This window comes from Gymnoscopelus microlampas, assembly GCF_963454915.1.
Source record: "Gymnoscopelus microlampas genome assembly, chromosome: 2".
Taxonomy (NCBI): domain Eukaryota; kingdom Metazoa; phylum Chordata; class Actinopteri; order Myctophiformes; family Myctophidae; genus Gymnoscopelus; species Gymnoscopelus microlampas.
Window position 1 is genome coordinate 10,270,261 of NC_139939.1, and position 14,591 is coordinate 10,284,851.

Genomic DNA, 14,591 nt, shown 5'->3' on the forward strand with positions numbered 1-14,591 from the left:
TGCATGCCTCCCTGCTGCGGACCATTGTGTCTCTCACTCTGTGTTCAAAAATGTTGCCATAGATGAGTGCATTGTTGCCTTTACTTTGAAAGCGAGGTTGCAGGTTTTACCATCTAAACCAGTGGTTTTCAACCTTTTTCATATCAAGGTCCATTATTCATTCTTCATTTGAGCCACGGACCATTTGATGAGATTTAGACTCTCAGACCCAAAACGTAGAATATTTTGTTGTCCTTGGATAAGATTTTGTCAACAATTCCATGCTGTATTGATGTTGGTACCATAGTTGAGATAAGAGGCAAACGTTGATCAAAATAACAATTCTTCTACATTCCGTAATTGTGTAGACTTCTTGTACATTAAGTAATGCAGTTGTATAACAATAATTTAACTCTTGAGAGATTAACACTTTACACTCTCAAGATCTAATAAGGGTCTGTTTGGTTACCGGCTCTCCATCATGTAGCTGGGGACCACCTGGAACCCCCTCAAGGGCCACTGGTGGTCCTTGAGGCCACTGTTGAGAACCAGTGATCTAAATTCAATCCCTCCATCTGATTTCCAGGCAACGATGCTCCTCACTGTATACATCATGGTCATGAACAGATAGCTGAAACCATATCTTAAATAGGTGCCATGTATACAAGGGCCTCTAGTCATGACAAAATAATGTACTTGATATCAAAAGATATCTATTACATTTCCAGGTCCTCCAATCATGCTGTATTGAAGCATTCTACTGTGAAGCCAAGCATGGCTAGTCTGTGTAATGATGATTCTGTGTTCTCTAACATCAGAATCAGGTTTATTGTCAGACTCACATCACAGGTTTACAAGGTAAAAAAGTGGGTGAAATTCGTTTTTGTACATCATTCCCATCGCAACGTTAATTTCCATAGAAAGAAGAGTGGGGAGAGAGAAGAAGAAGAGGGGTGGGGGGCAAGTGGGAAGGAGATCGAACGAGAGAACTAGAAGGCCAAACAAGTTATCTACATATATACAAAGTAGGCCTACCTGAGATAAATAAACAAACTAAGGTGCCTGAGCATAGCAGCAATGTATGTATACTCTGCATGATATGCTTATAGACGTTAAGGTGTTTAGAGAAAAGAGCGCAATAAAAAAAAAAGACAAAAAAGTTTGTGCATTACAGCTAACACCGCTGATGTCATTGTTGTGAATGAAAAAAAAACAAGCCTAAGTAACTAGCATCCTAAGTAACTAGCATCTCTGTCAGCCTAAGTAACTAGCATCCTAAGTAACTAGCATCTCTGTCAGCCTAAGTAACTAGCATCCTAAGTAACTAGCATCTCTGTCAACCTAACTAGCATCTCTGTCGGGTGGAAACCTCGTACGTCAAAAACAGTTACTTTTCAGAATTCAAATTCAAATGCATCAAAAGTAGCGGATGTACAAGCTCGAAACGCGGCGCGAAGCGACGCGTTTCGAGCTTGTACATCTGCTACTTTTGATTATTTTGTGTGACGCTGTAGTAGGATCAAGTATAGGGCGTTCATTTACGAAAAAACGCATAAAGTTAGAATATGGAGATAAGAGGTTTCTGCCCGACATCTGCAACGATATCTGGTGTTTCCGTCACAGCCAACATAGGAGTGTGTGTCTGCGTGCGTGCGTGCGTGCGTGTGTGCGTGCGTGCGTGCGTGTGTGCGTGCGTGTGTGCGTGCGTGCGAGCCAGACACCAGATCTCCCTCAAATTGAATCGTCCAGGTTGGGGCCTCCAGGAGCCAACCCGGCTGCCACACCTAAACGGATTTCTTCTCATTTGGTTTACAATTTGTCGTTTGGTGTCGAGTGGCGTTTAAATCTTATTTTTCGGGAGGGCCTTTTCCCGCCACCGGGCCAGGAAGACAGATTCCGGGGGGGTGGGTAGCGATCGTAATTTTACAGTCTATGGGAAATACACAGTTCCTGGCAGAGCGTTGGAGAGAAGTCGCCAACTCTCAGGACCAGAGCTAGTCATGCTCGGCTATTTATGGTGAGCTCCAGAAAATCATAAGATTCACTCAACAACATCACAGAGTGTGTCAACTTTGGCTTTAAGGCTTAAAATGGATTCTAAGCGTTTTTCTTTCCTTGAAATCCTACTGCACACTAACACACTTCTTCTTACAGTTGTCTTTTTGCGTAACAGTTTTGGACATACAAGGTTTCCACTTTACGTAACAGTTTTGGACACGCAAGGTTTCCACTTTACGTAACAGTTTTGGACATACAAAAGGTTTCCACGTTAAAGCGTAGACCAGCTTGGCCCGGCTATTACTTTCACTGCAGATCAACAGTATTATATCACAGAGCATCGACTCGATAACCATTGTACCATTCAAACTTTTCTTTAGAGTGAATGGAATTCCTGCAGTGTTGCTCTGCACAGTTAATTTGACAGGAAATACAAGCTAACAAAACCCTGACGCTTAGCAAAACGGAAAGACAAATTCTAAGCTGTTCTGTTAAAGATAAGAATTACCTGACCTTGCACGAGCAAAAGCATGAGTCATGAGCAAAAGCCGAAACATTTGCCACGCAAGTATGCAAACGCATCACTGCCTTTGTTGAACTTACTCAATATAAGCTCTTCTCAAGCGCCAGTGCCACCAAGGTCTGGTCAAAGGCATTTTCTATTGACCAGATCTGTAGGCGGTGCGGGTGCATTTCGCCTTTCCGACATGTCGCCTTTCCGACGTTAACGAACCCTATACCTAACCCTAACCCTAACCGCACGCGGAAGCCACTAGTCGGAGTGGCGAGATGTCGGAATGGAAGGAGCACCCCAGGCGGTGCACTTAAGTGAATCAAAGAGTTTCCTGCGTGACATTTAAAATATTCTGGCAAAAAAGAACATTTTACGGAAAAGGTGCAGGGTTCTGAGACGTTTCCCACCACGGAGGATAGGCTTTCAAACATCATCGTTTTTGGTGAGTGAAATTAGAATAATATTTTTTTTTTACAAAATGTTTTATCCCACGATTTTTGTAACCCATTCTTTCATAGATCCGATGATTCTTGCCTAAGCTGTAATCCTGGGCGCTACTCTCCCTCTGCCAGCCTGGGGAGAGCCCGGAACTGAGCTCACGCTTCCTTCAACGCATAAGGAGTGAGCAGGCCGCTTCTTATCACCTGACAGGGGGGGAGTAGGACGTAGCGCGTGGAAGGAACACGTTATTCCACACAGTTCCTTTCCCCTCCATCAGGCACCCGGGCTGACCAGGGGGAGGTAGTATAGACACCAGGACTGCATGTTTTTTTTATGAGGGTACCTACCCTAGGGGACACGGGGAAGTTTTTTACTAAATTGTTGCGATCGTCATTTTACACTCAATGGGAAATACACAGCTCCTGAGAGAAGGCGCCAACGCTCAGGACCAGAGCTAGTCATGCTCGGCTATTTATGGTGAGCTCCAGAAAATCATAAGATTCGCTCAACAACATCACAGAGTGTGTCAACTTTGGCTTTAAGGCTTCAAACGGATTCTAAGCGTTTTTCTTTCCTTGAAATCCTACAGCACACCAACACACTTCTTCTTACAGTTGTTGGGGGTTCCTGAGGGGGTTCCAGCTAGCAAGGTTTCCACTTTACGTAACAGTTTTGGACGTACAAGGTTTCCACGGAATGCGCAGACCGGCGTGGCCCGGCTATTACTTTCACTGCAGATCCACAGAATACACATATCACACAGCATCGACGCGATAGCCATTGTACCATTCCAACTTTTCTTTAGAGTGAATGGAATTCCTGCAGTCTTGCTCTGCACAGCTAATTTGACTGCACAGCTAATTTGACAGGAAATACAACCAAACCTAACCCAAACCAGCAGTGAAAATAAAAAATCTACAAGCTTGCAGATCTGCTATTTTCACTACTTCTTTAAACGTTTTTTTTTATTTTTTATTTTTTATTTATGTGCGTGAAATTATTTGATTGCATTCATGAAATACTTTTGAGAAATGTTGGAATTGTTTTCAATTGATGAAAAGTTTTTTTTTCTGTGTAAACCTTTTAAAATAATATTCTTTTTTTAAATGTAGGAAACAAAAAAAAGTTCCAGACCCACTGTCTGGGAAACGCTACGCTAGCACCACATCGAGTCCCCATTCAACCTTGTGATTTAACGACCTTGGTGTCCCCCCCCTCACCCTCACCCCCACCCCCCCGCTGACAGTCTTGGCTCTGGCCCGTTAGCCTTCATGTCGTTAGCGATTAGCACTGGCCCGCGAGCGCTGCCTTAATGCCAGCCACGCCGCGGTTACCATGGCGCCCAGCCGCGGCAGACATCTGGAGCCTGGAGTCGCCCGGGCAACGAGGGCAGGCGGGCTAGTCAGGACCTGCCGGGGCCGATGGCCTTGACAACCACCCTCAGACTCAAGCACGCACACGCGTTTGTGTTTGTGTGTGTGTGTGTGCGACACATTGTAAGGTGAACGTGTCAAACACAAAAGGAACAGATGTGTGTCGGCCAGACTCCAGTCCCAGCGGCCAAGGCTTGCGGCGAACAATGCTGGACAGTAATGAATATACTATTTTTCATTGCTGTCGGACAGAAACCTCTTATCTCCATATTTTAACTTGATGTGGTTTTTTTTCTAGTAAATCAATGCCCTGCTTGATCCTCCACAGATCACACAAAAGTAGCAAAAGTAGCAGATCCGTGAGCTCGAAAACAAGCTTGTCGATCTGCAATTTTTTACTACTTTTTTTTTATTTGAATCCTGAAGTAAGTAACATTTTTGGAAAGTTTTGGAGGTTTCCACCTGACAGAGACGATATACATTTGAGATAAAAAGCATTATTTTACACTTTGGGCTATTCAAAAATAGCAGATATACAAGCTCATAGCGCGGCACCGAGTGCCGCGCTACGAGCTTGTAGATCTGCTATTTTTGAAAAATCGTGAAAATTTGTGCAAATCTTTGAATATATATATTTTTAAAGCGAACCGTTTTTAACTCAAATCTTTGCTTCTGGGGGTCCCTGGAACAAAATATTTTGATGGTGGTCCGCGGCCAAATACATATCATTTTGAGGGTCCTTGACATGAAAAAGTTTGAGCACCACTGATATAGAAACATACGTTTTTCAGAATACTGTTGAGATTTAGGAGACATCGAATCGGCTTCAGGTCTCAATGGGTTAGAGGAGCGTATTTGTTACCCGGAAGGCGCCCGCCCGGTTTGATTCCCCTAACCGGCAGAACAGACTTGGAACCCCCCAAAGTGCTCCAGTGGCCAACAGTATGAGACTGGTGTGGTTGTACTGGGGCAGCTCCCAAGTTTTTAATGTGTGCGTGTCTGTGTGCATGAGCGTTTGCTGAGAACGAGCATCTGTCCTCAGCTTACTTTTCCTGGGTAAATGAAGGACAAAGGACATCTGATGCGCGGCTAAGTATGCAACCGGCAAACCATTTTATAATGCTTCCTGTGTACTAAAGCGCCCCTCCGCACTCTCCATCCCCACCCACATCTCTTAACCCATTGATACCTGAAGCCGATTCTACATGTCTCCTAAATCTCAACAGTTTTCTGAAAAACGTGTGTTTCTATATCAGTGGTGCTCAATCTTTTTCAAGTCAAGGACCCCCAAAATGATATGTATTTGGCCGCGGACCCCCATCAAAATATTTTGTTCCAGGGACCCCCAGAGGCAACGATTTGAGTTAAAAATGTTCGCTTTAAATATATATATATTCAAAGATTTGCACACATTTTCACCCATTTTCAAAAATAGCAGATCTACAAGCTCATAGCGCGGCACTCGGTGCCGCGCTATGAGCTTGTATATCTGCTATTTTTGAATAGCCCAAAGTGTAAAATGATGCTTTTTAGCTCAAATCTAAAAATGAGACAGTTCCAGGTCTTAATGGGTTAAGCACACACTCCTCCGGGCCATTTGCGTTCGCTTCTTGGAAGCTATACCCGCCGCGGCGCTCTTACAGGAAGCCTCGATAGGCTGATTGATATTCATTCTTCTTTTTTTTTGGACTCCACCAAATGGCAGTGGTGGAAAAAGTACTTGAATGTTTTATTCAAGTAAAAGTATCAATACCGCAATGTAGAAGTGCTCCGTCACAAGTAAAAGTCCGGAATTCAAAATGTTCTTGAGTAAAAGTACAAAAGTGTCGGTATCAAAATGTGCTTTAAGTACCAAAAGTAAAAGTACTCATTTAAAAAAAAAAAAGCAGATCTACAAGCTCACAACGCGTCGCAATGCGACGCGTTGTGAGCTTGTAGATCGGCTATTTTCAAATAGCCCAGGTATAAAATAAGGCTAAAAGTGGTTAATGCATATTTTAAAATGTAATAATGTTATCTGCAAAGCAACTAGTACCTAACGTTTTCAAATAATTGTAGTGGAGTAAAAGTACAACATTTGCTTCCGAGATGTGGTGGAGTAGAAGTGAAAGCATAGACGGTTGGAAATACTCCAGTAAAGTAAAAGTACCTCAACGTTGTACTTAAGTACAGTACTTACTTACTTTACTTTACACCACGGCCAAATGGACCCCAAACGCTTTGGGATGGACGTATACAGTGAACCCTCTGCAGGGCAGGGCAGGGCAGCTAGCTAGCGGGGTTCAGTCCACACGGCGCCCATTACCAACATGCTGCTTGCTGTCAATCACTGCGCTGCTTTAACCGGCGGTCGATAGTGTTTATATTAGCGCTACAGGGCTTAACATGCCGAGGGGCGGTTTTTGTGCAGGCTGTCCACATCACAACGTGTGTAGAGCCATGAGTTTTAACCCATTAAGACCTGAAGCCGATTCTACTAAATCTCAACAAAATTCTGAAAAACGTATGTTTCTATATCAGTGGTGATCAATCCTTTTCATGTCAAGGACCCCCAAAATTATATGTAATTGGCCGCGGACCCCCATCAAAATATTTGATTCCAGGGACCCCCAGAGGCAAAGATTTGAGTTAAAAATGTTCGCTTTAAAAATATATATATATTCAAAGATTTGCACACATTTTCACACTTTTTCAAAAATAGCAGATCTACAAGTTCATAGCGCGGCACTCGGTGCCGCGCTATGAGCTTGTATATCTGCTATTTTTGAATAGCCTAAAGTGTAAAATATTGCTTTTTAGCTCAAATCTAAAAATGACACAGTTCCAGGTCTTAATGGGTTAATGTGCCGACTCTCAACCTTTCTGATGTCAAGGACCCTCGTTTTTGATGTGCATTATAGGCCATGCATCGTTAAACAGATGCAAGGTTCATTGTTTACCTGGTATCTTGGTATTCCATTGTTATTGAATACGACTCTATTGTATAGTTTCATTGCACAGATTGTTTTTTGATAGTATAGGAGGCTATGCTGTTTAGACCACTGTTTCCCAAACAATGGTCTGGGAACCCATCTCTGGGTCGCGGACCATGTTTTTTACGGGTCGCGAGTTAATATCTAATTTGTTTCTGTTTCCTACATTTAAAAATAAATACGCATTTAAAAAAAAAACAATTCCAACATGTTTCAAAAAGTATTTGATACATACAAATAAATCTAATAATTTCCATAAACAAATGTAAAAAAAAACTTTAAGAAGTAGTCGAAATAGCCGATGCTATAGTTTAATTGTAGAGATCAGTATATATTGTTTACACCGATTCCTAGACAGGTTCCTAGATGTACTGTGTGCAGTGCTAATTTTGTCGACTAAGACTAAGACTAAAAGACTAAGGTTTTTGATATTTACTAGACTAGACTAAGACTAAACAATTTTCAGAAGACTAAAATAGGACTAAAACTAAATGGTGTATTATTCAAAAGACTAAGACTATGACTAAATCAAAATTTGCTGTCAAAATTAGCACTGACTGTGTGTTTACCTTGCTTATTGTAAGTTTGTAAAATCCTCAGTGCTAATTTAACTTGTGGAGAGTGGAGCCGTAACGGTCCATTTGGTTCCATTTGTACGCTCTCAGAGTTACAGACCCGTAAGGGTACATTTGTAACCGTGGGGGGGGAACATTGAGGAAACAGTGTTTTAATGGACCCCCGGGTCCCGCGGTGAAACCAAATCTCTCGTTTGGGTCGCGGCGGCGGCACTGAAAAGCCATTAAGAACCTTTGGAGTAGAACGGCGTGATGGCGATCATTTGGCCGGGGGGGCTTATAGCGCGGTTATATGCCAGCCCAGCTGTCACCGCGCCCAGGGGCCCATACAGAGAGATGAATCACAAGCCGTTGGTGATTTCGGTCATTTTCTCGGGTCACACAAGTATAGCCAATATATTTATTAACCCTTTAAGACCGGGAACGCATCTGTGTGTCATTTTGAAGATTTATTTGGCTGTTCAAAAAATAGCAGATCTACAAGCTCGTAAGCGTGGCACCGATGTCCATTTGAACTCAAATCTTTGCTTCCGGGGGTCCCTGGAACTAAATATTTTGAGATGGGGGTCCGCGGACAAATACATATCATTTTGGGAGTCCTTGACATGAAAAATGTTTTAGAACCACTGATATTATAGCAACATAAGTAAAAAGAATAAAATACTGTTGAGATTTAGAAGACATTAGTAGAATCCCCGAGAAGCGAATATTTGAGTAAAAAATGTTCGCTCTGAAAAATATATATATATTCAAAGATTTGCACACGTTTTTCAAGATTTTTCAAAAATAGCAGATCTGCTATTTTTCAATAGCCCAAAGAAATCTAAAAAATGACACACAGATGCGTTCCCGGTCGGTCTTAAAGGGTTAATATCCCTGCCTGTACCTTTCGCAGTACACTCAACAACCAGCCCCTCCATAAACAGGCGGCTGGAGACACGACACGCGCCGCTCGCGTTCCAGACACCCACACGGCCTTAAAAGTCTGAGGAATCGATTACGAGATAGGGATAAAGCCGTCACATGGCCCTTTTTACAAGTATATCGGGAACTGCCCCCCCCCCCAGTTGTTTATGTAAGCTGAGGCACATGGGTCAACGCAGGTCAGGTAAGATGAGGACACTGAGAGAGAGAGAGAGAGGTAAAGAAGTAAAGGGGTGGATGAAAAGGATGGAGCTGAGCTGAAAGAGGGGACGAGAGCTATAGGAAGGAGAGAGGGAAAAGATAAGAAGGAAGGAGACTCTCAAGGGGAAGGGAAAGAAGAGACTAACTTACATGGAGGAGAGGAAATAGGAAATGCGTCGGGTTGGGCTCATGGAGGGCTGAATCACCCCGGGGAGAGGGGGGGGGGGGGGAGAAGAGAGAGAGAGAGAGAGAGAGAGAGAGAGAGGTGAACAGGAATCCATTATGACATCCAGTAAGCCCATGCTCTCCACTCCAGCCCCATGGACTCAATACCCTTTCCCTTTACACACACACACACACACACACACACACACACACACACACACACACACACACACACACACACACACACACTCGGTGCTTCTCCCTGAGGATTCAACAGACCAGTTCTCGGTATTGATTTTGATAGAGACCTGAGCTGCAGCTGAGAACGACTCACTTTAAACCGAGACCGAGTGGACCTAAACTTAACACACACGCATGCACGCGCACATACACACACACACACACACACACACACACACACACACACACACACACACACACACACACACACACACACACACACACACACACACACACACACACACACACACACACACACAGCTCTGATATGTGTTAAGTGTGTGGACAGATAGGGGAGGGGAGAGACATTATAGAAAGGGAATGAGCTCCACTGTGCGTGCGTGCGTGCGTGCGTGCGCCAGGTATTGCTATATTTAGGACCAGATATCCCCACAAGTTTTAGTGGAACTTGAGAAATCACCATTGTGAGCATCCCACAAGAGAACTGCTTGCATTGTTAACACCGATATTTAAAGGTAAAAATGGCCTCAATAACAAATACTAGCCAACCTAAAACATTGCTTTAGTCTTTAATCCTCGCAGGTATAACAACACAAATGTTGTATTGGTTTCCCTGGCACAAAACTATGTTCAGATGGGGCTCCACGTCCACGTCCAGATACATCATTTATGTGGGGTTCCTTGATATGAAAATGTTTGAGAACCACTGCTCTCACTGCTCAGACCAGACTTCAGCACCACGGACAGTTCTGGAATCAGCTCTCTGGACTCACACAATAAGTAACACCAATGTGTGTGAGTGTGTGTATGTGCGTGTGCGTGCGTGTTCATGTAGTATGTACGTGTATGCACGTGCGCGTGTGCATGTGCATGCATGTGTGTGCATTTGTCCCCGGCGCATGACGTCAGCGGTGTAGAATTGTCAAGTCAATGGCGTGGGTTCCAGCCGTGTTAAGTGATGTCAGTGCCATTTAAACAGCCACCGCTGACATTTGATGCAAGGTAGCAGACCGCACACACACACACACACACACACACACACACACACACACACACACGGACGCACACACACACACACACACACACACACACACGGACGCACGCAAACGTGTGCACACATATGCGTATTTGCACACTTACAGATGTGACATTTGAACAGAGGGAACACGCTGACATGCACAGTAAAATCCCCAGTGTTCATGTTTCCATGTTCGACTCTGAGAGTGCACACGTGGACCCTTACGGCTTCCATTGAGACGGAGGATTTCGCAGCGTTCCGTTAATGCTGAGACACACACACAACTTTACCATGAAGGACTCAAATCTATTAGGCTTTATAGATATAATAATGTGCAGTAATCCCAAACACACACACACACACACACACACACACACACACACACACACACACACACACACACACACACACACACACACACACACACACACACACACACACACGCACACGCACACGCACACACACACAGGATTAAAAAAAAAGACATCTCACCATCAGAAACCTGTACAGGCAATTAGTCTTGCCAGCTCTCGTCACATCTCAGTGACGTTACGTGCAGGATCTGGTTACATATCTACGTCCGCATGCTTCCTGTTCTCTACGCTATACGATAAGGACAAACATGATACGCTCTAATAACGCCATCACTCCCATGCAGTGTCGATTTCGTCGGCTAAAACTATGACAAAAAAATGTTCGTCGACTACCTTTTTTCACAGATGAAAACGAAATAAAAACGAAATAAAAACTGAGCTACTATCAACTATGACTGAATATATTGACTATTTCGTCAACAAATACAAACTAGACTAAAATGATAGTGAGGGACTAGTGGAGAAGAGATCCAGTAGAACTAAAAGACAATTAATTTTATGTTTGGTTGCGCTCGGGTGTTGCGCTCTGAAAAAAGCAGTTCTACAAGCTCACGTTGTGAGCTTGTAGATCTGCTATTTTCAGCATGGAACCAAATAAAATCGGCCATTACGTCGCCATCCAGGCACCGGCAAAATACATTTTAGTCGACTAAATCAACAGTAGATTTAGTCGACTATAATTTATGATATTTAGCCGACTAAAACTAGACTAGCAGTAAAACCTCTCAGATGACTAAAATATGACTTAAACTGAATGGAATTGTATTGTATCTCTGACAGCATGGTTCTCAATGTGTGGGTCATGGGTGGCAGGGGGTCCCCAGCTAAATGGTGGGTATAGTCTGAAACCAAACGGACCATTACAGGTCTGTAAACGCTGAATGTGTACGACCCTTATCTGTACACATAGTTACTACTGCTACACAGTTAGATTAACACTGAGGATGTTACAGTGTAGGTTGAGGCCTACAGCATATGAAATGGGGGGGGGGGGGCTTGATATTCAAAAGTTTGAAAATCACGCCATGCATAATATCATAGGCCATTTGAAAATAGCTGATCTACAAGCTCACAATGCGACGCATTGTGAGCTTGTAGATCTGCTATTTACAAACGATTTTTAGACATTTTAAACATTTAAAACTTGTAAACTTGTAAAATGGGACATTCTGCATAATGAGTACTTTCTACTTTTGGTACTTTAAGTACATTTTGATACCAATACTTTTGTACTTTTACTTAAGTAAATTTTGAATTCCGAACTTTTACTTAACTTTACTTAACGTAACAGAGCACTTCTACATTGCAGTATTGATACTTTTACTTAAGTAAAAAAAGTACTGGCACTGAACATAGGCTACTCTACCATACAGTTGTACTAGTCCTATTCTATTAACATACTCTAACTTAAACATGGGTTTAAGTAATCTTCGATACATTAGTTACACATCAACCATCTTGGTTATATTATATTGTACTAACATACTTGTACTATATACAGATTGGTTAAAATAACGTTTTCTTCATAACAAAAAAAGAAATAGGACCCGGATTGCAGCATTTATAAAAAGCTGCAACATACACAATAAAGTTTTCTTCATTAATCCATTAAGACCTGGAACGCATATTTTACACTTTGGCTATTCAAAAATAGCAGATCTACAAGCGAAGTGCCGCGCTACGAGCTTGTAGATCAGCAATTTTTTTTTTTATCGTGAAAATGTGTGCAAATCTTTGAATATATATTGCTTCAAAGCTATTTTTTTTTACTTGAATCTTTGCTTCTGGGGGGGTCCCTGGAACAAAATATTTTGAGATGGGGGTCCACGGCCAAATTCATGTAATCTTGGGGGTCCTTGACATGAAAAAGTTTGAGCACCACTGATATAGAAACATTACGTTTTTTCAGAATACCGTTGGGATTTAGAAGACATTTTGTAGAAATCGGCTTCAGGTCTTAATGGGTTAAAAAAAAGAAATAGGAACCCGGATTGCAGCGTTTATAAAAAGCTGCAACATAAAATCTGCACAGATGTCTGGTCCCCCCAGGTTCTTGGTTTGGCGTTGGGCCCCGGGCCAGCTGGACGGATGAGGCCCCGCATCAGACCTCATTCAGTCTGAACAGTCAGCGCTACGAACCAGGATGCTGGCCAAAACCCTGCAGCTTAGCCCCACACAGCGCTACACTGGTCCCTTAACTCTCTCTCTCTGACGCACGCACGCACGCACGCACGCATGCACGCATGCACTCTCTCTCTCACACACGCACACACACACACGTGTGCTTATGCACATGCGCGTGACACGCAGGCACAGACACACACACACAAAGACGCGTGTGCGTGCGTGCGCGCGCACACAGGCACACTTCCTCTGACCTTTTATCCAGACGGCAGAAGGAGCATTATTTCAGACAAACACAGTAAATCACTTTAACCCATTAAGACCTGAGGCGATTCTTAAAACATTTCTAGATCTCAACAGTTTTTTGAAAAAAATCAGGAAAATATTTTTTCGAGATTTTTCAAAAATAGCAGATCTACAAGATCTGCTATTTTTGAATAGCCAAAGAAATCTTAAAATGAGACGCAGATGCGTCCCCGGTCTTAATGGGTTAAAGGGTCGCTTTGTCATTTCAGCAAAGGAGAGAGAGAGAGAGAGAGAGAGAGAGAGAGAGAGAGAGAGAATCTGTATTCAGATGATGCTGGTGCTGAATCATTTGTATCCATTTTTATTACACACATCTAGTCACACATGTACAGACCAGTGGAGATGCATTGGTATCCTAATATACTGTACCACTTGTCCCTAAAATTCAAGTTTCATTCCAACCGCACGCACACGCACACACACACACGCACACGCACACGCACACACACACGCACACGGACACGCACACACACACACCAAGTGGTGGAAAAAGTACTCAAATGTTTTACTTACGTAAACGTATCAATACTGCAACGTAGAAGTACTCTGTTACAAGTAAAAGCCCAGAATTCAAAATTGACTTGAGTAAAAGTACAAAAGTATTGGTATCAAAATGCACTTAAAGTACCAAAAGTAAAAGTACTACAATGTTTGAAAATAGCAGATCTACAAGCTCACAACGCGTCGCGATGCGACGCGTTGTGAGCTTATAGATCGGCTATTTTCAAATAGCCCAGGTATGGAATAGGGCTAAAGTGGTTAATGTGTTTTATAATATCATAATTTATATCTGCAAAGTAGTAACTGAGATTTTCAAATAATTGTAGTGGAGTAAAAGTACAATATTTGCCTCTTGAGATGTAGTGGAGTAGAAGTAAAAGTATAGACAATGGGAAGTACTCCAGTAAAGTCAAATTACCTCAAAATTGTACTTGAGTAAATGTACTTAGTTACTTTACACCACTGACACGCACACACACGCACACGCACACGCACGCGCACACACGCACGCACGCATGCACGCACGCACGCACGCACGCACACGCACACGCACACACCCTCATGGGGGGAACGCCATATGGCGCGAGGGTGGTTACAGTGGGTTACATCACACAGGTAATCAGAAACGGCGGGGCAGTTGGAGGGAATACAAACAGTGAGGGCATACGGTGGAACATTACCAAGCTGTAAACTGGATTACAACAAAAAAAAAAGGCTTGTTCCAGCCAACCGATTTGATTGGCTAAAAAAAGGCCTCTCTTCCAACCAATCCCCTTATTAGATCAGTGTCTGGCCAACCGTGGCTCTTAACCAATGGGCTCGTAGAAGTGTGACTTTTTTATTTTATTTGGAGTAGGCAATAGGCTCTATGCACAGCAGCCATATTGGCAAGAAATTGGGCCTCTTCTTACTTCCTTCACAGGTG